The sequence below is a fragment of the Eubalaena glacialis genome, chromosome 6 (genome assembly GCF_028564815.1).
Source record: "Eubalaena glacialis isolate mEubGla1 chromosome 6, mEubGla1.1.hap2.+ XY, whole genome shotgun sequence".
Lineage (NCBI taxonomy): Eukaryota > Metazoa > Chordata > Mammalia > Artiodactyla > Balaenidae > Eubalaena > Eubalaena glacialis.
The window spans coordinates 22,506,834-22,531,263 of NC_083721.1; the positions used below are offsets into that span (position 1 = coordinate 22,506,834).

At 37.6% G+C, this 24,430-nt stretch overlaps 1 pseudogene; it reads right to left on the reverse strand.

Moving 5' to 3' along the window:
• Positions 1-22,926, reverse strand: LOC133092933 (protein downstream neighbor of Son-like; annotated as a pseudogene).
• Positions 22,927-24,430: the final 1,504 nt, after the last annotated feature.

A 24,430-nucleotide genomic window follows, 5' to 3' on the forward strand; every position in this document is an offset into this window, starting at 1 on the left:
TTACTTTGGTGTTTTGGATCTCCAGTGATAAATGTAGTCACTCATTTCCAAATGCTGTAAAGATGATTTCCCCAGTGATGGTATTTGGCTAAATTGGTCCAGCGTCTTAGTTGTAGATCATAGTCGGCAAGGTTCTTATGAACAGTCTCATTTTCCAGTACCTTATCTGTTGGCAGGCAGATATGAAATATTGTAGTTGGCTCATGTGTATATAGTCCTACAGAAAAAGACCCACTCTCTGAAGATTTGAGTAGCATGGTCACAAAATGTAGAGAATAAAGCATGATAAGACTTACAATCTCCAAACTAAATTAATCTTTATATCCAGAAAGAGCCTGTGTTTTCATATTTACACTTCATGCCTTAAACATTTGTATTGTGGCACCTTGGAAAGCTGTAGGGGATAAGAGGGTTGGTGGAAGTCATGCCTATAGACCTGAGTTAGCAATTAAGTTCTTACAGTTGATCAAAAACTTTAGCAATGTTAAGGTGTTGACCCCTTTCACCAACACAGTAGACTCAGGTCTGTAATCCGTTTCTCTTTACTTAGGTTGATAGAAAATATGCTTGTTCTAAAATTTTATCTTTCACTCTCATCTCTTCCAGCCAGAAAAATCTACTTAACCTTCATCACTGAATGCTCGCACCTCCCTCCTGTGTCCCAAGTTTGTTCCAGATGCTTTCTTTTTCTTATAGCCATTTTCTTTTATTAAAGGCAGAGAGAATTCAATACCTTCATTTTCTCATAGCTCTTCTTACACCTCTACGTGTAGGAGATCTGAGAGTCATGATTATGTCACTTACTACTAATCCTGCTGTGCGAAATGGGATAGTAGACTGATAGGTACAAGCATAGACACGGGCAAAGTTCATCTCCAGCAGATTATATAGAGACGTAAAGCATACAGACCAGTCACCAATTTAAATATGTTGCAGGTTTTCATCATTTGACTAAGGTCTTGTCTTTCCAGCCATTTTTCTATCAACTTCAACACGAGGGAACAGTGGTAGCCAAGGCAAGGTGGCATTGGAGGGTACACCTGATAGGTAAGGCTCTGCTTAAGGCCCAGTGGAGCTCTGTGGGAGTTTGGGATTCTGTTTATGTTGAGACAAACTATTGGGTTAGCCAAAAAGTTCATTCGGGTTTTTCCATTAAGATGGTGTGGAAAAACCCAAACGAACTTTTTGGCCAACCCAATAACTCTTTTGCCCTACAAAGCTGGACAAGACCTCGAGCTACTTCCTATGATTTCAAATGATCTGCCTAGGAAAAAGGTTGAGAAGGAGTGAAAAGGAGTCAAGTTTTAATACTTCAGTCCACAGGTAACTCAGTACTTGAAGATGGAATATCAGATTTGGAGAAGGATGTCTGTGGAGTCTGGAGCAATTCAGTAACTGTTTAATCTTCTGAGATCTATTTGTAAATATTGAGAAAAGGGAGGGCTCAATCCTGTTTCCCCCTTTTTTTGCTATCTATTTTCTTTCCAAAGGTCCTTCCCTATGGCTCACGTTATATTCCAAGGACTTCACATTTATATGTCAAACTCTGTAAAACTTGTATATCCTATCCACTACTTGACATACTTAAATGAGAAATTCTGATTTTTCACAGATCTCTTTTGGCAAATGTTCATTTTGGATAACTGTACCCACACTCAGCCAATTATCATATCTAAAAATAAAGCCATTTTGAGACATTATTTCCTTTCCCTCACCAGCCTATAGTGTCTTTAATTTCTATTCTAATTAGAAAACATGTCCTGGTTATGTGTGTTTATCTCTCTATCCTTCTTTGCACCTAAGTGCAAGACTAAGTCACTTATGGATTGCTGTAATAGTCACCTAACATGGGTCTCTCCTTTTACTCTTTATTCTTTATAGTCAGTGGTCCACCCAGTGGATAAAGATATCTTAAAAATACATATAAGATCAATGTGACGTCAAAGCCGAAAGAAGAATCTTTTGGTATAGAGGAAATTAAAAATTGCATCAAATGCTGACTAGCTGAAGATGTTTACAGACTAGCAAACACAAAATTCAGCAATATAAGGGCCATTAGTGATATGGTTAAAAGCAGTTTGAGTGAAATGGTGTGGAATGAAGTGGGATAAGAAGAGAAAGGAGGTGATAAACCAGAGATTTGGGTGAAAGAAATAAGGAAATGGATAAATAGCTGGAGAGAAATGTGAAGGAAGAGAGATGTTTGGCATGAGAGCATGCATGCATGCACATGTGGTTGTGATAGATTTCATTGTAAAAGACATCCATGTATGTCTGTATAATGGTGGAAGAAAATCCAGAAAAGGGAGAAACTTGAGATGCAGAAGAGAGAAATGGGATGAGGAATCTGAGATTTGAGTTCATGGTAGACAAAGCAGCTAAATCTAGGGGATAGAATCATGGAGAGGAGGAAACATTGATGAACTTAATCTCAAACTGTGCCAGCTCTCCTTCCTTCAAATATTTGCTTACCTGTAAACTACTTGTATGCTAGATGAAGAATTACCAAGAATTACAGCAGAAAGAAGTAGCAGGGAGGCTAAAGGCTTAGCAAAAATAGCTACATGTAAAACACTGATGGATCTCACAGATACAACCTGGAATGAAAAAAAGTAAGAAATCCCACATCAGGCATAACTAATCACCAGTGATAGAAATAAAAATAGTCATCTTTACCAGGGGAATTGATAGTACTGTAGAGGGATCACAAGATAGGATTCTGAAGTGCTTAAAATGTTATGTATTTTGATGCGGGGGGAATTACATGGGTATATATCAAACATCAAACCATACACTTAAGATTTTTATTACTTTCTGCAGGTATGCCACGTAGCAATTGAAAAACAAACAAACAAAAAACCCTTGCAGATTTTATAATCCCCTTGGATTAGTCAGGCTATGATCATTATTTGAATTAAGTGTAGCTAGATAAACTGGTTTATTCCTCCTTTCGTCACACACAAACAAGCCATTAAATCCTGAGCCCCACGAGAGCGGGAGATTTGTCTGCTTTGTTCCTTGACATATTCCAGCTGTTCAGCAGTAAGATTTAACAGCTGTTATCAAATGATGAGTGTTTTCATGACTCAGTATTTTGGGCAAACAACTCTGCCTGTTAACTCCCACCCCATTTTACTCTATATAGTGTGAATATGAATAAGCCTGAAGATGTTTAAAAAAGAAATTTTCTCAAGAGTTCAAATTTATCCATTTATTAAGTCTCTGAATTTGGGGACACACATGAAACAGAAATACCAGCAGATACCTTAATTCTGGTTATATAACTGGCATATTATCGACTCATTTGGTAAACTGCCATCCCATATCAAAATTAGTATTTTTCATCATTTTGGGTAATTTGTCTATTACTGTAATATTAATATGTTTGCATGATCTTTGAACATCTAGTGTTATAAACTTTATTTTCAGGAAGTGTATAATTTGCATAAAATTTAAGGCTGGAGATATTCAAGTTTGGGGCTATAAAAGATGGAGAATGAAAGCAAGAAGGAATTCTCAAAACTTCCCTAAATCCAACAGTCCCACATAAAGCAGGAGCTCCAGACCACAATCCATAGATCTATGACAATGACTGGGGACAAGTCCAGGGCTCTTTTATACATCTCTTAAATCTTCCCTGAAATAGAGGGAGTTGCCCTGCAGTGTGAACTCTGAAACACCCACCAGTGTGACAGTTCCATTTTTACTTCTCCCGATAATGAGCTACGGAAAGAATATATAATAGGAATATGGAAGTCTATAGGTGGATGGGACCAAATTTCACATAAGTGAAAAAAAAATCAGTAATCTTCCCTCTGAGCTGTACAGATGCTACCATTTCTTGCCAAATATGAGCATTTAATTTTCTCCAGTAACAAATCAGTGACTGGATGCAACATTATAGAGAAAACTAGGCAAATCTCATGTGATTTCCAGTAATTCATTTCCAACTCAGAAACTTTTGTTTATACACTTATCCCATGTCGATGGGTCTCTGAGATGCTCTAACACAAGTGCTATTTTAATTCTCGTTTGAAAGTTTTCCTCCATCTTTTGACAGTAATAGTAGGTACCCTCTCAAACTCATATTCAAAATTAATATAATTTTAGACATAAAGGATACTGACCCTAAAACTTTAAATCTTCATCTGTCTTGTGTTCCTCTTTCTGGGTTTCCTTACCTGCAATATCCAGTTGATATTTTTTATCTAGAATAGCAGGTGTGTTGTGTGTTCCTGTAATCTGCAGTGAGATTTAACTTAAAAGACCTATAAGCCTTCTCAGAGTGTCATTTGGTAAGTGTTTGAAGATGGGGGAATTATAAATTATACTTGCATTTGACCTATTCTGTCTCCTAGATTTCCTAACTTAATCATTTCACTTCACTACAGGTCACCAAACCCCCTTACATAATGGTAGTATTAATCATGTTGCCAAATCTGCAGTTAGGGTACCTTGCTTTTCTATGACTCTAATGTTCTTTTCAACATGTCTGGGACAGGGGATGTTTTTGGATATCTCAGTCCTAAACTTTATTTATGCCTTTTCCCTCACTGTCTCTTTGTATGCCTTAAGAGAAATGTGACTATCATTGCCAAAGTTTCCTTGGAGAGCTTGGGAGATAGTAAGACTTTTATCTCTCAGACATGTTCAGTTAGTCTCACAAGTATAACAGTCTCTCCTGTAGAACATTTTCAAGACCCATTATAGGTGTGCCATTCCTGTTCCTATCTGCACCTCTGCCTCACACCCAGATAACAGTCAGACTCACATAATTAAATCCATTTTTCATTTGTTTCCTTCTACAATGGTTTTGTTCTTGCAGAATTCCTCTTATATATTGTTTTTAATTTTTGCTTTAAAACTCCATCATATTTAAAATTTGAATTTTTAAAATTTGTATATTTGTATAGCTTAGTTTGGGCTTACGTACTTAAAATTCCAAGACGATATGCCATTTTTATTAAATATTTCTTATTTTCTTTACTATTTCCCATTTTCCTTTTTTTTTTTTACTTTATTTTATTATTATATTTTTAACATCTTTATTGGAGTATAATTGCTTTACAATGGTATGTTAGTTTCTGCTTTATAACAAAGTGAATCAGCTCTACATATATATATATCCCCATATCTTCTCCCTCTTGCATCTCCCTCCCACCCTCCCTATCCCAACCCTCTAGGTGGTCACGAAGCACAGAACTGATCTCCCTGTGCTATGTGGCTTCTTCCCACTAGCTATCTATTTTACATTTGGTAGTATATATAAGTCCATGCCATTCTCTCACTTCATCCCAGCTTACCCTTCCCCCTCCCCGTGTCCTCAAGTCCATTCTCTACGTCTGCGTCATTATTCCTGTCCTGCCCCTAGGTTCCTCAGAACCTTATTTATTTATTTATTTTTAGATTCCATATATATGTGTTAGCATACGGTATTTCTTTTTCTCTTTCTGACTTACTTCACTCTGTATGACAGTCTCTAGGTCCATCAACCTCACTACAGATAACTAAATTTCGTTCCTTTTTATGGCTGAGTAATACTCCATTGTATATATGTGCCACATCTTCTTTATCCATTCATCTGTCGATGGACATTTAGGTTGCTTTCATGTCCTGGCTATTGTAAATAGAGCTGCAATGAACATTGTGGTACATGACTCTTTCTGAATTATGGTTTTCTCAGGGTATATGCCCAGTAGTGGGATTGCTGGGTCGTATGGTAGCTCTATTTTTAGTTTTTTAAGGAACCTCCATACTGTTCTCCATAGTGGGTGTATCAATTTCCATTCCCACCAACAGTGCAAGAGGGTTCGCTTTTCTCCACACCCTCTCCAGCATTTATTGTTTGTAGATTTTTTGATGATGGCCATTCTGACTGGTGTGAGGTGATACCTCATTGTAGTTTTGATTTGCATTTCTCTAATGATTAGTGATGTTGAGCATCCTTTCATGTGTTTGTTGGCAATCTGTATATCTTCTTTGAAGAAATGTCTATTTAGGTCTTCAGACCATTTTTGGATTGGGTTGTTTGTTTTTTTGATATTGACCTGCATGAGCTGCTTGTAAATTTTGGAGATTAATCCTTTGTCAGTTGCTTCATTTGCAAATATTTTCTCCCATTCTGAGGGTTGTCTTTTGGTCTTGTTTATGGTTTCCTTTGCTGTGCAAAAGCTTTTAAGCTTCATTAGGACCCATTTATTTATTTTTGTTTTTATTTCCATTTCTCTAGGAGGTGGGTCAAAAAGGATCTTGCTGTGATTTATGTCATAGAGTATTCTGCCTAGGTTTTCCTCAAAGAGTTTTATAGTGTCTGGCCTTACATTTAGGTCTTTAATCCATTTTGAATTTATTTTTGTGTATGGTGTTAGGAAGTGTTCTAATTTCATTCTTTTACATGTAGCTGTCCAGTTTTCCCAGCAGCACTTATTGAAGAGGCTGTCTTTTCTCCATTGTATGTTCTTGCCTCCTTTATCAAAGGTAAGGTGACCATATGTGCATGGGTTTATCTCTGGGCTTTCTAACCTGTTCCATTGATCTATATTCCTGTTTTTGTGCCAGTACCATACTGTCTTGATTACTGTACCTTTGCAGTATAGTCTGAAGTATGGGAGCCTGATTCCTCCAGCTCTGTTCTTCTTTCTCAAGATTGCTTTGGCTATTCGGGGTCTTTTGTGTTTCCATACAAATTGTGAAATTTTTTGTTCTAGTTCTGTGAAAAATGCCATTGGTAGTTTGATAGGGATTGCATTGAATCTGTAGGTTGCTTTGGGTAGTAGAGTCATTTTCACAATGTTGATTCTTCCAATCCAAGAACAAGTTATATCTCTCCATCTGTTTGTATCTTTAATTTCTTTCATCAGTGTCTTATAGTTTTCTGCATACAGGTCTTTTGTCTCCTCAGGTAGGTTTATTCCTAGGTATTTTATTCTTTTGGTTGAAATGGTAAATGAGAGTGTTTCCTTAATTTCTCTTTCAGATTTTTCATCATTAGTGTGTAGGAATGCAAGAGATTTCTGTGCATTAATTTTGTATCCTGATACTTTACCAAATTCATTGATTACCTCTGGTAGTTTTCTGGTAGCATCTTTAGGATTCTCTTTAGGATTCTCTTATCTTTTTCCATCCCCTCACTTTCAGTCTGTATGTGTCCCTAGGTCTGAAGTGGATTTCTTGTAGATAGCATATATACGGGTCTTGTTTTTGTATCCATTCAGCCAGTCTGTGTCTTTTGGTTGGAGCATTTAATCCATTTACATTTAAGGTAGTTATCAATATGTATGTCCCTATTACCATTTTCTTAATTGTTTTGGGTGTGTTATTGTAGGTCTTTTCCTTCTCTTGTGATTCCTGCCTAGAGAAGTTCCTTTAGAATTTGTTGTAAAGCTGGTTGGGTGGTGCTGAATTCTCTTAGCTCTTGCTTGTGTGTAAAGGTTTTAATTTCTCCATCGAACCTGAATGAGATCCTTGATGGTAGAGTAATCTTGGTTGTAGGATTTTTCCTTTCATCACTTTAAATGTATCCTGCCACTCCCTTCTGGCTTACAAAGTTTTGCTGAAAGATCCGCTGTTAACCTTATGGGGATTCCCTTGTATGCTATTTGTTGCTTTTCCCTTGCTTTTAATATTTTTTCTTTGCATTTAATTTTTGAGTTTGATTAATATGTGTCTTGGCGTGTTTTTCCTTGGATTTATCCTGTATGGGATTCTCTGCACTTCCTGGACTTGATTGACTATTTCCTTTCCCATATTAGGGAAGTTTTCAACTCTAATCTCTTCAAATATTTTCTCAGTCCCTTTCTTTTTCTCTTCTTCTTCTGGGACCCCTGTAATTCGAATGTTGGTGGGTTTAATGTTGTCCCAGAGGTCTGTGCCACTGTCCTCCATTCTTTTCATTCTTTTTTCTTTATTCTGTTCTGCGGTAGTTATTTCCACTATTTTATCTTCCTGGTCACTACTCTGTTCTTCTCCCTCAGTTATTCTGCTATTGATTCCTTCTAGAGAATTGTTAATTTCATTTATTGTGTTGTTGTTCCTTGTTTGTTTGCTCTTTAGATCTTCTATGTCCTTATTAAACGTTTCTTGTATTTTCTCCATTTTATTTCCAAGATTTTGGATCATCTTTCCTGTCATTACTCTGAATTCTTTTTCAGGTAGACTGCCTATTTCCTCTTCATCTGTTTGGTCTGGTGGGTTTTACCTTGCTCCTTCATCTGCTGCGTATTTCTCTGTCTTCTCATTTTGCTTAACTTACTGTTTTTAGGGTCTCCTTTTCTCAGGCTGCAGGTTTGTAGTTCACGTTGTTTTTGGTGTCTGCCCTCAGTGAGTGAGGTTGGTTCAGTGGGTTGTGTAGGCTTCCTGTAGAGGGGACTGTGCCTGTGTTCTGGTGGATGAGGCTGGATCTTGTCTTTCTGTTGGGCAGGTCTGTGTCCAGTGGTGTGTTTTGGGGTGTCTGTGACCTTATTATGATTTTAGTCAGTCTCTCTGCTAATGGGTGGGGTTGTGTTCCTGTCTTGCTAGTTGTTTGGCATACGGTGTCCAGCACTGTAGCTTGTTGGTTAAGTGGAGGTGGGTCTTAGCGTTGAGATGGAGATCGCTGGGAGGGCTTTCACTGTCTGATATTACGTGGAGCCGGGAGGTCTCTGGTGGACCAATGTCCTGAACTTGGCTCTTCCTCCTCAGAGGCACAGGCCTGACACTCGGCCAGAGCACCAAGACCCTGTCAGCCACATGGCTCTGAAGTAAAGGGAGAAAAAAAGAAAGAAAAAAAAATAATAAAATTATTAGAATAAAAAATTTAAAAAAATATTAAAAATTTAAAAAACTAAAAAGTAATAAAAAAAAAGAAAGAAAGAAAGAAGAGAGCAACCAAACCAAAAAACAAATCCACCAATGACAGCAAGTGCTAAAAACTATATAAAGAAAAAAAAAAGGACAGAACCCTAGAACAAACGGTAAAAGCAAAGCTATACAGACAAACTCACACAAAGAAGCACACATATACACACTCACAAAAAGAGAAAAAAAAATATAATCTATATATATAATAAAAATAAAAGGAAGAGAGCAACCAAATCAATAAATCTACCAATGATAATAAGCTCTAAATTCCAAAGTAAGATCAACATAAAACCAGAAACAAATTAGATGCAGAAAGCAAATCCGAAGTCTACAACTGCTCCCAAAGTCCATCGCCTCAATTTTGGGATGATTCGTTGTCTAATCAGGTATTCCAGAGATGCAGGGTACATCAAGTTGATTGTGGAGATTTCATCCACTGCTCCTGAGGCTGCTTGGAGAGATTTCCCTTTCTCTTCTTTGTTCGCACAGCTCCCAGGGTTCAGCTTTGGATTTGGCCCTGCATCTGCGTGTAGGTCGCCTGAGGGCATCTGCTCTTGCCTTAAACAGTACGGGGTTAAAGTAGCAGCTGATTCGGGGGCTCTGGCTCACTCAGGCCGGAGGGAGGGAGGGGTATGGAATGCAGAGCGAACCTGCTCCAGCAGAGGCCAGCGTGAGGTTGCAACAGCCTGAGGCACGCAGTGTGTTCTCCCGCGGAAGTTTCCCTGGATCACGGAACCCTGGCAGTGACGGGCTGCACAGGCTCCCGGGAGGGAAGGTGTGGATAGTGACCTGTGCTTGCACACAGGCTTCTTGGTGGCTGCAGCAGCAGCTTTAGCGTTTCGTGCCGGTCTCTGGTGCCTGCACTGACAGCCGTGGCTCGTTCCCGTCTCTGGAGCTCATTTAGACGGTGCTCTGAATCCCCTCTCCTCACACACCCTGAAACAATGGTGTCTTGCCTCTTAGGCAGTTCCAGACTTTTTTCGGACTCCCTCCCAGCTAGGCGTGGCGCACTAGCCCCCTTTAGGCTGTGTTCACGCAGCCAACCCCAGTCCTCTCCCTGGGATCTGACCTCTGAAGCCCGAGCCTCAGCTCCCAGCCCCCGCCCGCCCCAGCGGGTGAGCAGACAAGCCTCTCGGGCTGGTGAGTGCTGGTCAGCACAGATACTCTGTGCGGGACTCTCTCTGCTTTGCCCTCTCCACCCCTGTTGCTGCACTCTCCTCCATGACTCCGAAGCTTCCCCATGCCTACCCCCCATCTCTGCCAGTGAAGGGGCTTCCTAGTGTGTGGAAACTTTTCCTCCTTCACAGCTCCCTCCCAGAGGTGCAGGTCCATCCCTATTCTTTTGTCTCTGTTTTTTCTTTTTTCTTTTTCCTACCCAGGTACATGGGGAGTTTCTTGCCTTTTGGGAAATCTGAGGTCTTCTGCCAGTGTTCAGTAGGTGTTCTGTAGGAGTTGTTCCACATGTAGATGTATTTCTGATATATTTGTGGGGAGGAAGGTGATCTCCACGTCTTACTCCTCCACCATCTTGAAGCACACCCACAAGTAAATCTTAAAATCATTAATACCAAATGCCACAGTGCCAAAATCAGAAATGATTTCTATCCGTAAAATATTAGGAATATTTCAAATAAAGGAAGCCAGTATATTATAATCAGGTTTGAAATTTAGCACCACCACTGACTGTTTGTCCTTAAAGTTAATTATAAATTCCATTCCTCATGTAAAACATTATCTCTGAAGGATGTTCTGATAATTATCATATAATAGACATAAAGTAATTAAAAGAGCACTTGGCATTTAGACAGTTTTTAATACTAATATTAATACTTGTTGGCTGCAAAATTAGACTGTCAGATATTTCTCCAGCAAGGGTGGGTTTATTCAGGATCAGCAGAGATTTGCAATTTGGGGTCTGCCAACATGGAGAGCCACATGTAAGTCCTGGCTCATCAGGGATGGAGAGGTCTTTTATAGAGGGAGAGCGGAAAGTGGGAGGGCTATAGTAAACAAACATGGCTTTTGATTGGCTGAGTCCTTGCCAGGAAAGAAGAGGAGTCTCTCTTCTTCCTGTTGGGTTCTGCTATCACTGCAAGGTGTGACAGCTCCTCCCTCTGGTTTCCCACATGTATTTAATTGAGGTTTCTGCTTATTAAATTTTACAAACCTATTACTTGTATTAGTAGACTATTTCTATTACTTTTATTAATATCTTTCTTCCAATATCAAGATAGAGTATGATGTAATGGATCCACTGTTATAAGGTTTATTTTATTTTTAATTCTGATTCTTCCAGCAGATATATTTCCCAAGAGCGATTCAATTGATTTTGCCTTAATATTTTTATTTTTTTAATTAATAGTTATTTATTGCTGTGCTGCATGGCTTGCAGGATCTTTGTTCCCGTATCAGATACTGAACCCGGGCCCTCAGCATTGAAAGTGTGGAGTCCTAATCACTGAACTGCCAGGGAATTCCCAATTTTTTTAATAAAATGATAGTACAGCCTGAGAGAGTAATGAGGCCCTTTAGCCAGTTGAGAGAATTAAGGAGGAGCTAACTAATGAATGAAGGTACTAATTATTTATATGTATTAACAAAGTCACGGTAACCACGTGTTGTCCTGATCTTACAAAATGAAAATTTTAGTTTCAGTCTTTTTCCCTGATAGTATGTTGTATTTAGAGCATTTTTATTTCACAGTTGTTTCCAGCTATATGACAGAGGCCTGAATTACATCTTTTATGTGTGATTTCCAGGTGTAAGTCTAAATACTTTCTGAAATGTAAGAGTGAGTGTGTGTGTGTGTCTGTGTGAATGCCCCAAATCAGTAATTATATCACTATGGTCAATTATACCCAGAAGTTGCACTTAATTGTAGATTAAGATTTAGGTTTTTAATTTAAAATCTATAGACAAAACAACTATCCAGTTCTTTTTAGAATCATGGACCTGATGATGTTTCTTTCAATATTGTGTTCTTCTTTTTTTGGTACATTAAGGTGTTCATTCATGTGGTTAGAACAATAGGAAAAAAAATCCATTTTAATAGTTAAAATGTTTTTCAGACCACACGTATTATCAACTTCCATTTGCCACTACTGAAATTTAGATTAGGAGCAGCAATTAAATTTTCAAGTTGATTTTTGCAATCTAAGTTAAAATGATCCTTGGTAATATGTAAGTGGAAAACTAAACTTCACTTCTTATAAACTCTGTATCAGATGATGATTGCACAAGTCACTGATTTCCAAAAGCTGGTATTGTTATGTATTGTAGCCCTTTCCTTTCTTTATGTCCAGTGTCCAGTGTTTCCCCAAATCACAAAATTCTTATAATTTTCCTTCATTATTGTCAATCACCCCCTCTACAACACCATTGCTGTACAGAGATTTGAATCCTCATTATTTCTTATCTGGATTCCTCCAGTATATTGCTAACTCTTTTCTCATCATTAGTCTTAGATCTTTCAATTTATCTCACTGACCAACTGACAAAATTATCTTCATAAAATATATTGCTTTTTGATTTTAAGATATTTTTATAGCCATAGCCTTGCATGCAAGGATTTACACGATTTCCCTTCTTAGCTGTGTATCTCCAAAATATCCTTGCTTCATGATAATTGATATTTTTGTGGCCTCTGCCATAATTAACCATGGTCCTTTGATATCATGGACAATACCTGGAATGTCACTAACTTGTTACAAATAGGGTTATTTAAGAACTTGCACTAGAATCTTCAATATTCCTTATTATATGTTTGTAAGAGCTTTCTATTCAGAAGCAAGGGGAAATTCACATTCATACAGAATCTCTAAGAGTGAAAGAATCCATGCTGCCTGCTTCTAGCCATCTTTCTTAAGCCAACTTCTACCACCTGATACAAGTAGGTGCTGATTCTTAGGTCAAAAATCTTTTCCTATGACTCCTACCAAAGTTTCCTTATGAGATTAGGGCTAAATCCAGCATAGACCTTTTTTTTTTTATTATTTTTTTAATTAACATCTTTATTGGAGGATAATTGCTTTACAATGGTGTTAGTTTCTGCTGTATAACAAAGTGAATCAGCTATATGTATACATATATCCCCGTATCTCCTCCCTCTTCCATCTCCCTCCCACCCTCCCTATCCCACCCCTCTAGGTGGTCACAAAGCACTGAGCTGATCTCCCTGTGCTATGTGGCTGCTTCCCACTAGCTATCCATTTTACCTTTGGTAGTGTATATATGCCCCTGCCACTCTCTCACTTCATCCCAGCTCACCCTTCCCCTTCCCCGTGTCCTCAAGTTAATTTGCTATGTCTGTGTTTTTATTCCTGTCTTGCCCCTAGATTCTTCAGAACCATTTTTTTTTTCTTTTTTAGATTCCATATATATGTGTTAGCATACGGTGTTTGTTTTTCTCTTTCTGACTTACTTCACTCTGTATGGCAGACTCTAGGTCCATCCACCTCCCTACAAATAACTCAGTTTTGTTTCTTTTTATGGCTGAGTAATATTCCATCGTATATATGTGCCACATCTTCTTTATCCATTCATCTGTCGATGGACACTTAGGTTGCTTCCATGTCCTGGCTATTGTAAATAGAGCTGCAGTGAACATTGTGGTACATGGTTTGGCTTGTCTGAAAAGATGAAAATTCACTGTAGAGATCCAGTCAGAAGTATGATGCATTCAAAACAAACATCAGTTAGAAGGTCATTGCGATGTTCTAGATAAGAGGTAATATGGTTAGGGTGCTAACAATGGGAAGGAAAAGTGTTTGGATAGAGATTATAAATATTGTAAGTTTTAGCCCAAAGAAATCGGTTGTGCTAGATATAGCATGTGAGCACAAGAAAAGAGTCAAGACTGACTCAAGATTTTTGGCCTAAATTGCACATAAAATGAGGCAACACTGTGAGACCAACCTATTATTTGGAAGAAGTGAAAGTCAAGAATTAAGTGTTGGTTATTTCAATTTGCAGCTGCTAATCAGGATTCCAAGAGCAGAATTTCAGATGATAGATATGTGTGTCAACATGGGAGAAAAGTATGAAATTTTATATATATTTATATTTGGCTACTAAATTAAATCCCATATCTCTGTGTCTTACAATATTTTTTTTTCTTAAATCACAGTTCAGTACATGTTGCATGACTCTCCAAGAAATGGCACTGTGTTCTTATCGCCTGTCATTCTGTTTTGCTGTCATTTAGACACATGACCTATGTAGCCTTCACAGAAGGAGAGACATAACAGAATAGCATGTAGGGGTCTTTATGCCCAGGACTGAAGGGTTCCAAATACAGCTTTCCCTCAATACCTGCAGCGGTACCTCTAGGACCTCCCCACATCTAAAATCCTCAGATATATAAGTCCCATTGTTAGCTCTCTGTACCTGTCATTCCACATTCACAGATTCAACCAGCCTCGCATAGTGTAGTAATATATATATTTATTGAAAAAAATCAGCTTAAAAGTGGACCCACACAGTTCAAGCCCATGTTGTTCAAGGGTCAACTCTACTTCTTCCCACACAATCCTGACCAGAATGCAGTCATCTGGCACTGAACTAATTGCACAGAAAAGCTGAGAAAGATTTTTACCCTATCTGCTCATGAATAGCAAGTAACCAAGAAATACTTGGCAGTCTCTGACACAGTAGTTATGAGGAATTAATGAAGGGTCTCTTTACAAGATTACCCTTCATTGTAGTTTGATGGGTCTTATTTACTGTCTGGGGAGAGGTTTCTTTTAATATAGGTGAGCTTGTGGGCAGAGTTACGTTGTGCCGTAGAACACAATTAGACAGATCTCATGCCATAAGAGGACTTGGAAAGGTAATTTGGAAAATAAATCTTGTGCCACAGTGCAGTGGTAATTGAACAGGAATATCTTGAACCACAAGGCAGCTTTGAACACAGGCATCTTGTTATAAATGGTTGTATTCCCTTAACTGGGAGAATCAGTTGTTTCAAATGTTGCTCACAGGCTAAGTAAGATGACTTCTGAGATATGATGATTGGATTCAACATTTAGAGGTTAATAGCTGCTTGAGAGGAATGGTGGTGACAAAAGCCTGTTTAGTGTGGATTCAAGAAAGAATAGAATATTATAGCTGTAAAAATGAGCAGAGAAATGAGTCATAGTTGAATGAGATATAGAATCATTGGAAGGATTTGCTTTTTCTTCTTTTCATGTACTGGCTTGTACATTGACAGGACTAATTCAATAAAGCTGAAATAGTCAATCATGAAAAAGTACAAAGGAACAATTGCATATGTAATATGATCAAATAATCAAACATACACTGTATCCTGTACACAAGAGCACCTCTCCTTACACAGGACAATAGATGGTTCATCATTCAATCAAGTGGGGAGGAAGACAGCTAAGAATTATTATACTTTCATGTGTTTGAGTGTGACTGCATTTTTATCCAAAAACCTCTGGAATTGAAATACTACAGGGTTAGAGTACTGGAAAGTCATGAGTGCAGCCTGAAGTTTGGGGCACTTGGATACTCTGGAAGGTGTTATTACTGGTAATGATAAGATCTAGGATTTCAGCATGGCATAATGGTTGGGTAGACAAGAGGAAAATATATTTGGAGATAAATTCAAGGATTTGAGAATGCATAATCTCTGAAACTGTATCCTATGTAGATTTCTTTGCTTCTATTTTGCTTAGAGTGAATTTCCTCCCAGAAGATTCCCAAGCCCCTTATAAACGTAAACCAGAGTGATCAACATGGACCCTTAAAGCATAAACATCACCCTAGATATTGCAAAATCTTGCTTAATGACTGTAAAGAAAATTATCCTGCTGTTCTATCTCACAGCAAGATGGAGAATTGGGCTTCTCTGGTGACGCAGTGGTTGAGAATCTGCCTGCCAATGCAGGGGACACGGGTTCGAGCCCTGGTCTGGGAAGATCCCACATGCCGCGGAGCAACTAGGCCCGTGAGCCACAAATACTGAGCCTGCGCGTCTGGAGCCTGTGCTCCGCAACAAGAGAGGCCGCGATAGTGAGAGGCCCGCGCACCGCGATGAAGAGTGGCCCCCGCTCGCCGCAACTTGAGAAAGCCCTCGCACAGAAACGAAGACCCAACACAGCCAAAAATAAATAAATTAAAAAAAAAAAAAAAAAGATGGAGAATTGAAATTTAGCTAAATTAAAAGTAAAATTCAGCTTAGGTATGAGTACCTAATTCTTTTTGTCAATTTATCATTGGTAATTATATTAGAATTAAATGTAAAAATTAATTTGTTATTCTCATCCTCAAGGCATGAACATCTATCAATCATAAAGGCAAAAAAGCAATAAAAATTTTCTAAGACAAAAGTTTTAAACTGAATAGGGTTAAAGAATAATGGCACATAAGTATGTCATGATAAAACAAAACTAAACATAAAGCAACATTGTCTTTTGGGGGGAATATTAACTTGACCTCAAAACTCACATTTCATTAAATTACTAAACTCAATTTTTTTTCAGTCCATCTTGAAAATGCATATATAGAGGTGTTTTAGTTTATAACAAACAAAAATTCAATGTCATATTTTAAACACATTTAATGAAGAAGTACACTTAAATTTTAAACAATATCAGTTTATGAACTAATATGTATAATTATTGAAACATTGCTCAGGAAATAATATTAAGACTTGTGCAAATAAAAGTCCAAAGTTTTGTATATAATTTAGTCTTTATAAAAACTGCACTCTAAAATATAACAGGAGAGAGTAAGGGAGTGAAAGGGGTTGAAAGAGAAATTAAAAGAAAAATATCCAAGAATAATTTTTTTTTCAGTTCCAAGAGAACTGATGTTTCAGTCCAGTATATTTAAAATTGAAGGGAAAAAAGCTCAAGTTCACTGCTTTCCTGCTACTCCTCTTTCCAGAGCTGTGCCAAATGTCATTATTAAGGTGGCTATTTACATATAGTGCCATAACATGGGGAGCTTAAAGGTTAAAGTCAGTAGTAGAAAGAACTTCATTAAAAAGGCCACGTTTTAGAAATGGGAACGTCTTTTTACAAGTAATGTGAAATGGGGAATTAAGGCAATGACCCAAATAATTAAAGTAAAACAAACCCTCTGCATCTAAGAGAAAAATAGAATTTCAAAACTTAAATCATCACAAATTACTGTCTACATTCATCACATTAATGGGGTAATTGCTCAGCATCCACTTTAAAGAGGCTACATATATTCAATTGAAGTCATTTCTATATGCAGACATTGATTTACTGATTTGTGTTTTATTTTTTCCAAAGTCTCAGTGATTGATTTCTTTTGATACAATGAGCTAATTTTGATATTAAGACAGGAAAAAATGTGTATAGTCTATACTAAGTAGTGCTTATTTTTATTCTTTGAAATCCATACATTATAAGGGTCAAATATTAAACTTGTATTGTGGCAAAGGTAGATGACATAATAAAATTTTATCTTTTCATGTTATCTAAAATATGCAAATTGGAAGCACATGACCCTTACAATTCTGCATCCTTATTATTTCCTGAAGTCTTTTAATTTATTTTTTAAATTAATTTCTTTGGAGTATAGTTGATTTACAATGTTGTGTTAGTTTCTGTTGTACAGCAAAGTGAATCAGTTATACATATACATATATCCACTCTCTTTTAGATTCTTTTCCCATATAGGTCATTACAAAGTATTGAGTAGAGTTCCCTGTGCTATGAGTAGGTTCTTATTAGTTATCATTTTTGTACATAGTAGCGTGTATATGTCAATCTCAATCTCCCAATTTATCCTTCCTCCCCCTTTCCCCCTTGGTAACCATTAGTTTGTTTTCTACATCTGTGACTCTCCTTCTGTTTCACAAGTAAGTTCATTTGTACCATTTTTTTATCCACGTGTAAGTGATATATGACATTTGTCTTTCTCTGTCTGACTTACTTCACTCAGTATGAAAATCTCTAGGTCATCCATCCATGTTACCTCAAATGGCATTAGTTCTTTTATATGGCTGAGTAATATTCCATTGTATATATGTACCACATTCTTCTTTATCCATTCATCTGTTGATGGACATTTAGGTTGCTTCCATGTCCTGGCTGTTATAAATAGTGCAAGGCATATAACTGGAGAAAACCATAATTCGAAAATATACAGGCACCTCAATGTTCACTGCAGCACTAAAGTCCTTTTAAAACCAGCGCTGTCAAAGCCCATTATCTCATGCATGTCACAACCATCAAAAGGGTCTGACAACTGATACGCATTGTAGCATGGACCTCTTCCTGCTTCAATTGTATCTTGTCTCCCTCTTTCCACTCTCCCTTCATCTATTCCTCCCTCTCTTTATCTGTGGTTCTTTCTTTCTTTGCCATTTGAAACAATGGAAATTGTCTAGGCAGGAAACACAAGAGAAGGAAAAGACCTACAATAACAAACCCAAAACAATTAAAAAAATGGTAATAGGAACATACATATGGATAACTACCTTAAATGTAAATGGAATAAATGCTCCAACCAAAAGACATAGACTGGCTGAATGGTTACAAAAACAAGACCCATATATTTGCTGTCTACAAGACACTCACTTCAGAACTAGGGACACGTACAGACTGAAAGTGAGGGGATGGAAAAAGATATTCCATGCAAAAGGAAATCAAAAGACAGCTGGAGTAGCAATTCTCATATCAGACAAAATAGACTTTAAAACAAAGACTATTACAAGAGACAAAGAAGGACACTACATAATGATCAAGGGATCAATCCAAGAAGAAGATATAACAATTGTAAATATTTATGCCCCCAACATAGGAGCACCTCAATGCATAAGGCAAATGCTAACAGCCATAAAAGGGGAAATCAAAAGTAACACAATCATAGTAGGGGACTTTAACACCCCACTTTCACGAATGGACAGATCATCAAAAATGAAAGTAAATAAGGAAACACAAGCTTTAAATGATACATTAAACAAGATAGACTTAATTGATATGTATAGGACATTTCATCGAAAAACAACAGAGTACCCTTTCTTCTCAAGTGCTCATGGAACATTCTCACAAATCAAGCCTTGGTAAATTTAAGAAAATTGAAATCGTATCAAATATCTTTTCTGACCACAATGTTATGAGACCTAGATACCAATTACAGGAAAAAATCTGTAAAAAAATACAAACACATGGAGGCTAAACAATACAATACTTAATAACCAAGAGATCACTGAAGAAGTCAAAGAGGAAATCAAAAAATACCTAGAAACAAATGACAATGAAAACACGATGACCCAAAACCTATGGGGTGCAACAAAAACAGTTCTAAGAGGGAAGTTTATAGCAATACAATCCTACCTCAAGAAACAAGAAAAATCTCAAATAAACAACCTAACCTTACACCTAAAGCAATTAGAGAAAGAAGAACAAAAAAAAAAACCCTTAAGTTAGCAGAAGGAAAGAAATCATAAAGATCAGATCAGAAATAAATGAAAAAGAAATGAAGGAAACGATAGCAAAGATCAATAAAACTAAAAGCTGGTTCTTTGCGAAGGTAAACAAAATTGATAAACCAATAGCCAGACTCATCAACAAAAGAGGGAGAAGACTCAAATCAATAGAATTAGAAATGAAAAAGGAGAAGTAACAACTGCACTGCAGAAATACAAAGGATCATGAGAGATTACTACAAGCAACTATATGCCAATAAAATGGACAACCTCGAAGAAATGGACACATTCTTAGAAAAACACAACCTTCCGAGACTGAACCAGGAAAAAATAGCAAATATAAAGAGACCAATCACAAGCACTGAAATTGAGACTGAGATTAAAAATCTTCCAACAAACAAAAGCCCAGGACCAGATGGCTTCACAGTTGAATTTCAGGAAACATTTAGAGAAGAGCTAACACCTATCCTTCTCAAACTCTTCCAAAATATAGCAGAGGGAGGAACACTCCCAAACTCATTCTATGAGGCCACCATCACCCTGATACCAAAACCAGACAAAGACGTCACAAAGAAAGAAAACTACAGGTCAATATCACCGATGAACATAGATGCAAAAATCCTCAACAAGATACTAGCAAACAGAATTCAACAGCACATTAAAAGGGTCATACACCATGATCAAGTGGGGTTTATCCCAGGAATGCAAGGATTTTTCAATATAGACAAATCAATCAATGTGATAAACCATATTAACAAATTGAAGGAGAAAAACGATATGATCATCTCAATAGTTGCAGAAAAAGTTTTTGACAAAATTCAACATCTATTTTTGATAAAAACCTTCCAGAAAGTAGACATAGAGGGAACTTACCTCAACATAATAAAGGCTGTATAGGACAAACCCACAGCCAACGTCATTCTCAATGGTGAAAAACTGAAACCATTTCCTCTAAGATCAGGAACAAGACAAGGTTTTCCACTCTCACCAGTACTATTCAACATAGTTTTGGAAGTTTTAGCCACAGCAATCAGAGGAAAAAAAAAGAAATAAAATGAATCCAATCAGAAAAGAAGAAGTAAAGCTGTCACTGTTTGCAGGTGACATGATACTATATATAGAGAATCCTAAAGATGCTAGTATCAGAAAACTACTTGAGCTAATCAATGAATTTGGTAAAGTAGTAGGATACAAAATTAATGCACAGAAATCTCTGGCATTCCTATACATTAATGATGAAAATTCTCAAAGAAAAATTAAGGAAATACTCCCATTTACCATTGCATCAAAAAGAATAAAATACCTGGGAATAAACCTACCTAAGGAGAAAAAAGACCTGTATGCAGAAAACTACACGACACTAATGAAAGAAATTAAGGATGAAACAAACAGATGAAGAGATATACCATGTTCTTGGATTGGAAGAATCAACCTTGTGAAAATGACTATACTACCCCAAGCAATCTACAGATTCAGTGCAATCCCTATCAAACTACCAATGGCATTTTTCACAGAACTAGAACAAAAAATTTCACAGTTTGTATGGAAACACAAAAGACCCCAAATAGCCAAAGCAATCTTGTGAAAGAAAAATGGAGCTGGAGGAATCAGGCTCCCATACTTCAGACTATACTACAAAGCTACAGTAATCAAGACAGTATGGTACTGGCACAAAAATAGAAATGTAGATCAATGGAACAGGATAGAAAGCCCAGAGATAAACCCACACACATATGGTCACTTTATCTTTGATAAAGGAGGCAGGAATATACAATGGAGAAAAGACAGCCTCGTCCATAAGTGGTGCTGGGAAAACTGGACAGCTACACGTAAAAGAATGAAATTAGAACACTCCCTAGCGCCTTACACAAAAGTAAACTCAAAATTGATTGAAAACCTAAATGTAAGACCAGACACTATCAAACTCTTAGAGGAAAACATAGGCAGAACACTCTATGACATAAATCACAGCAAGATCCTTTTTGACCCACCTCCTAAAGAAATGGAAATTAAAAACAAAAATAAACAAATAGGACCTAATGAAACTTAAAAGCTTTTGCACAGCAAAGGAAACCATAAATAAGACGAAAAGACAACCCTCAGAATGGGAGAAAATATTTGCAAGTGAAGCAACTGATAAAGGATTAATCTCCAAAATTTATAAGCAGCTCATGCAGCTTAATATCAAAGAAACAACCAACACAATCCAAAAATCGGCAGAAAACCTAAATAGACATTTCTCCAAAGAAGATATACAGATTGCCAGCAAACACAGGAAAGGATGCTCAACATCACTAATCATTAGAGAAATGCAAATCAAAACTACAATGAGGTATCACCTCACACCCGTCAGAATGGCCATCATCACAATACCTACAAACAATAAATGCTGGAGAGGGTGTGGAGAAAAGCGAGCCCTCTTGCACTGTTGGTGGGAATGGAAATTGATACAGCCACCATGGAGAATGGTATAAAGCTAAAAATAGAACTACCATACAACCCAGAAATCCCACTACTGTGCATATACCCTGAGAAAAACATAATTCAAAAAGAGTCATGTACCACAGTGTTCATTGGGGCTCTATTTACAATAGCCAGGACATGGACACAACCTAATTGTCCATCGACAAATGAATGGATAAAGAAGATGTGACACATATATACAGTGGAATATTACTCAGCCATAAAAAGAAATGAAATTGAGTTATTTGTAGTGAGGTGGATGGACCTAGAGTCTGTCATACAGAGTGAAGTAAGTCAGAAGGAGAAAAACAAATACCATATGCTAACACTTATATATGGAATCTAAAAGAAACAAAAAGTGGTTCTGAAGAATCTAGGGGCAGGACAGGAATAAAGACGCAGATGTAGAGAATGGACTTGAGTACATGGGGAGAGGGAAGGGTAAGTTGGGACAACGTGAGAGAGTGGCATGGACATATATACACTACCAAATGTAGAATAGATAGCTAGTGTTAAGCAGCCGCATGACACCGGGACAGCAGCTTGGTGCTTTGTGACCACCTAGAGGAGTGGGATAGGGAGGGTGGGAGGGAGATGTAAGAGGGAGGAAATATGGGGATATATTTATATGTATAGATGATTCACTTTTTTATAAAGCAGAAACTAGCACACCATTTTAAAGCAATTATACTCCAATAAAGATGTTAAAAATATTAAAAGAAACAACAGAAAAGCAAACAGAAGTGAAAGCTGGAGGAAAAAGAAAGTATTAAGGGAGAACTAAGATTATCTGGATAGAGAGGTTCAAGGAACAAGTCTGAGGAATAGGAGCGAAAACGATTTCAAGTGTGAAAACCATATTCCACATTCTATACACTACAAAGGTTGGGCAAAATCCAACTAATAACAAATCCAAAGAAATGACATGTGGTTATTCGTACTCCAAGAATGGCACAAATGATACATAGACAAATATAGAAGAGGAAAAAAATAGATGGCAAGCCAACTAGAGAGGAACTAGAACTTGATATCTGGAATGAAGAGCTCTGTGGGGTATCACTGAGAATGCAAAAATAACCCGGGTCCCATAGCCAGAGCAGCCTGGAAAGAGCAAATTTTTTTTGGCTCCACCCTCCCCCATTTCTTGTTGGATACTTGAGCATTGCCTCAAATACCTCCACAGTGGTTCTGAGGATGTGTCCGTCTGAGGAGTCCATGAATGAGTCATACCTATTTCCTCCTGCTCAAGCAGCAGTGGGATGTCTGCTGTGACTGGGCCTCAGAGCTCCTGAAGCGAGGTGTCCCTCAAAGGCTGCACCAGCTCATCATCAAGCCCATGATTCGTGCCATCACTCAGACCAAGTGTGAACAGTGCCCTACAGCTCCTTGTGCCACATGTGATATACGGGCTGCAACACAATCCTGACTTCTGCTTGCAGCATCTTAATGCCCTTGGCTCCACTTGCACTGCTCCTCTTGAGACTAAGGCAGAAGTCCCAAGGCTTGGGCTACAGTACAGCCCATGTGATGGACACCACACTGCAGCCAGAGTCACCCCTTGGACAATAATCTCAAACCTCCCCCTCTCCTCTGTTGGTGTAAATTCCACCTGGGAGGACCTCTGCACAGACCCTCCTGGTAAGTCTCTGAATAGTAATGACTTCTGGATTTCGACTTCTCTGTTTGCCAACACCAGATTTTACATGAGTTTTCTTAGTCAATCAACAGTCCTTTGGGATGGAAATCATCCCCCACATTACACTTGAGGAAAATTGAAGCTCAGAGAATTAAATGCCTCACCCAACACTTGTCAACCAGTATATTAGAGTCAAGATTTATGCTCGAGTATTCTGCTCTCCAAGAATAAAACTCTTCAAAGGTAGACAAAATTCATTCCAGGGGTAATGCAGCTCAGACAAGGGTTCCCATATACTTGGGGCAAGATGCAGGGCTGTCTCTTGCCTAGGTTTAAAGCCACTACATTCCTTTAAACTGAATATCCAAGGAGGAGGACATGATAAAATAATTTCTTCTGCCTCAGAGCTTACGGCATCCCTTAACAACTATTGATTCCTACAAACTAGTCTCAATCACTTTAGATAGGAGAGGTAAAATGGCTTCAGGTTAACAAAAATTTTGTATGAAGTAAAAAAGAAATGGTGTTTTTCAAGCCTGAAAAATCCCAAAGATCTGCATTAACACAATGCATGCATACCTCAATATGTACTTTAACAGAGTAATAGTGTACAATCATATCAGAAATGTTTCTTTAAATATTTCAGTTTTACAAGATAATTAGTGACAAAGAACACAGCCATAGGAAATTAGGTGTCATTGTTTGACACTGCCGTATGGAGTGGAAACATAAATTTTAATTCCAAGACCCAAATGATTCTGAGTAAGACAGCAGAGAACAGTCATTCTACCTGATGTTCAGAAGCAACTAGACAAGTGTAGGAGTGTATCTGAGTTTGTAAGAAACTGAAAATGACAATCAAAGCATGTTCAAATGTTTGTCTTATATGTATAGGGGGAAGAAAGCTGGCTATGCAGATTCTAGGTATAAACTGGCAGGGCCGGACATAGGGAAATAATAAAATGAATCTATCGTGAAAAAAAAAAAAGATTTACTTGCAAAATATGCCTCACAGATTTTTGTATTGCTATTTAATTGTTCTTTCACACATGTAAAGCAAATGGGAATCCTGCCTCTTGTGACAT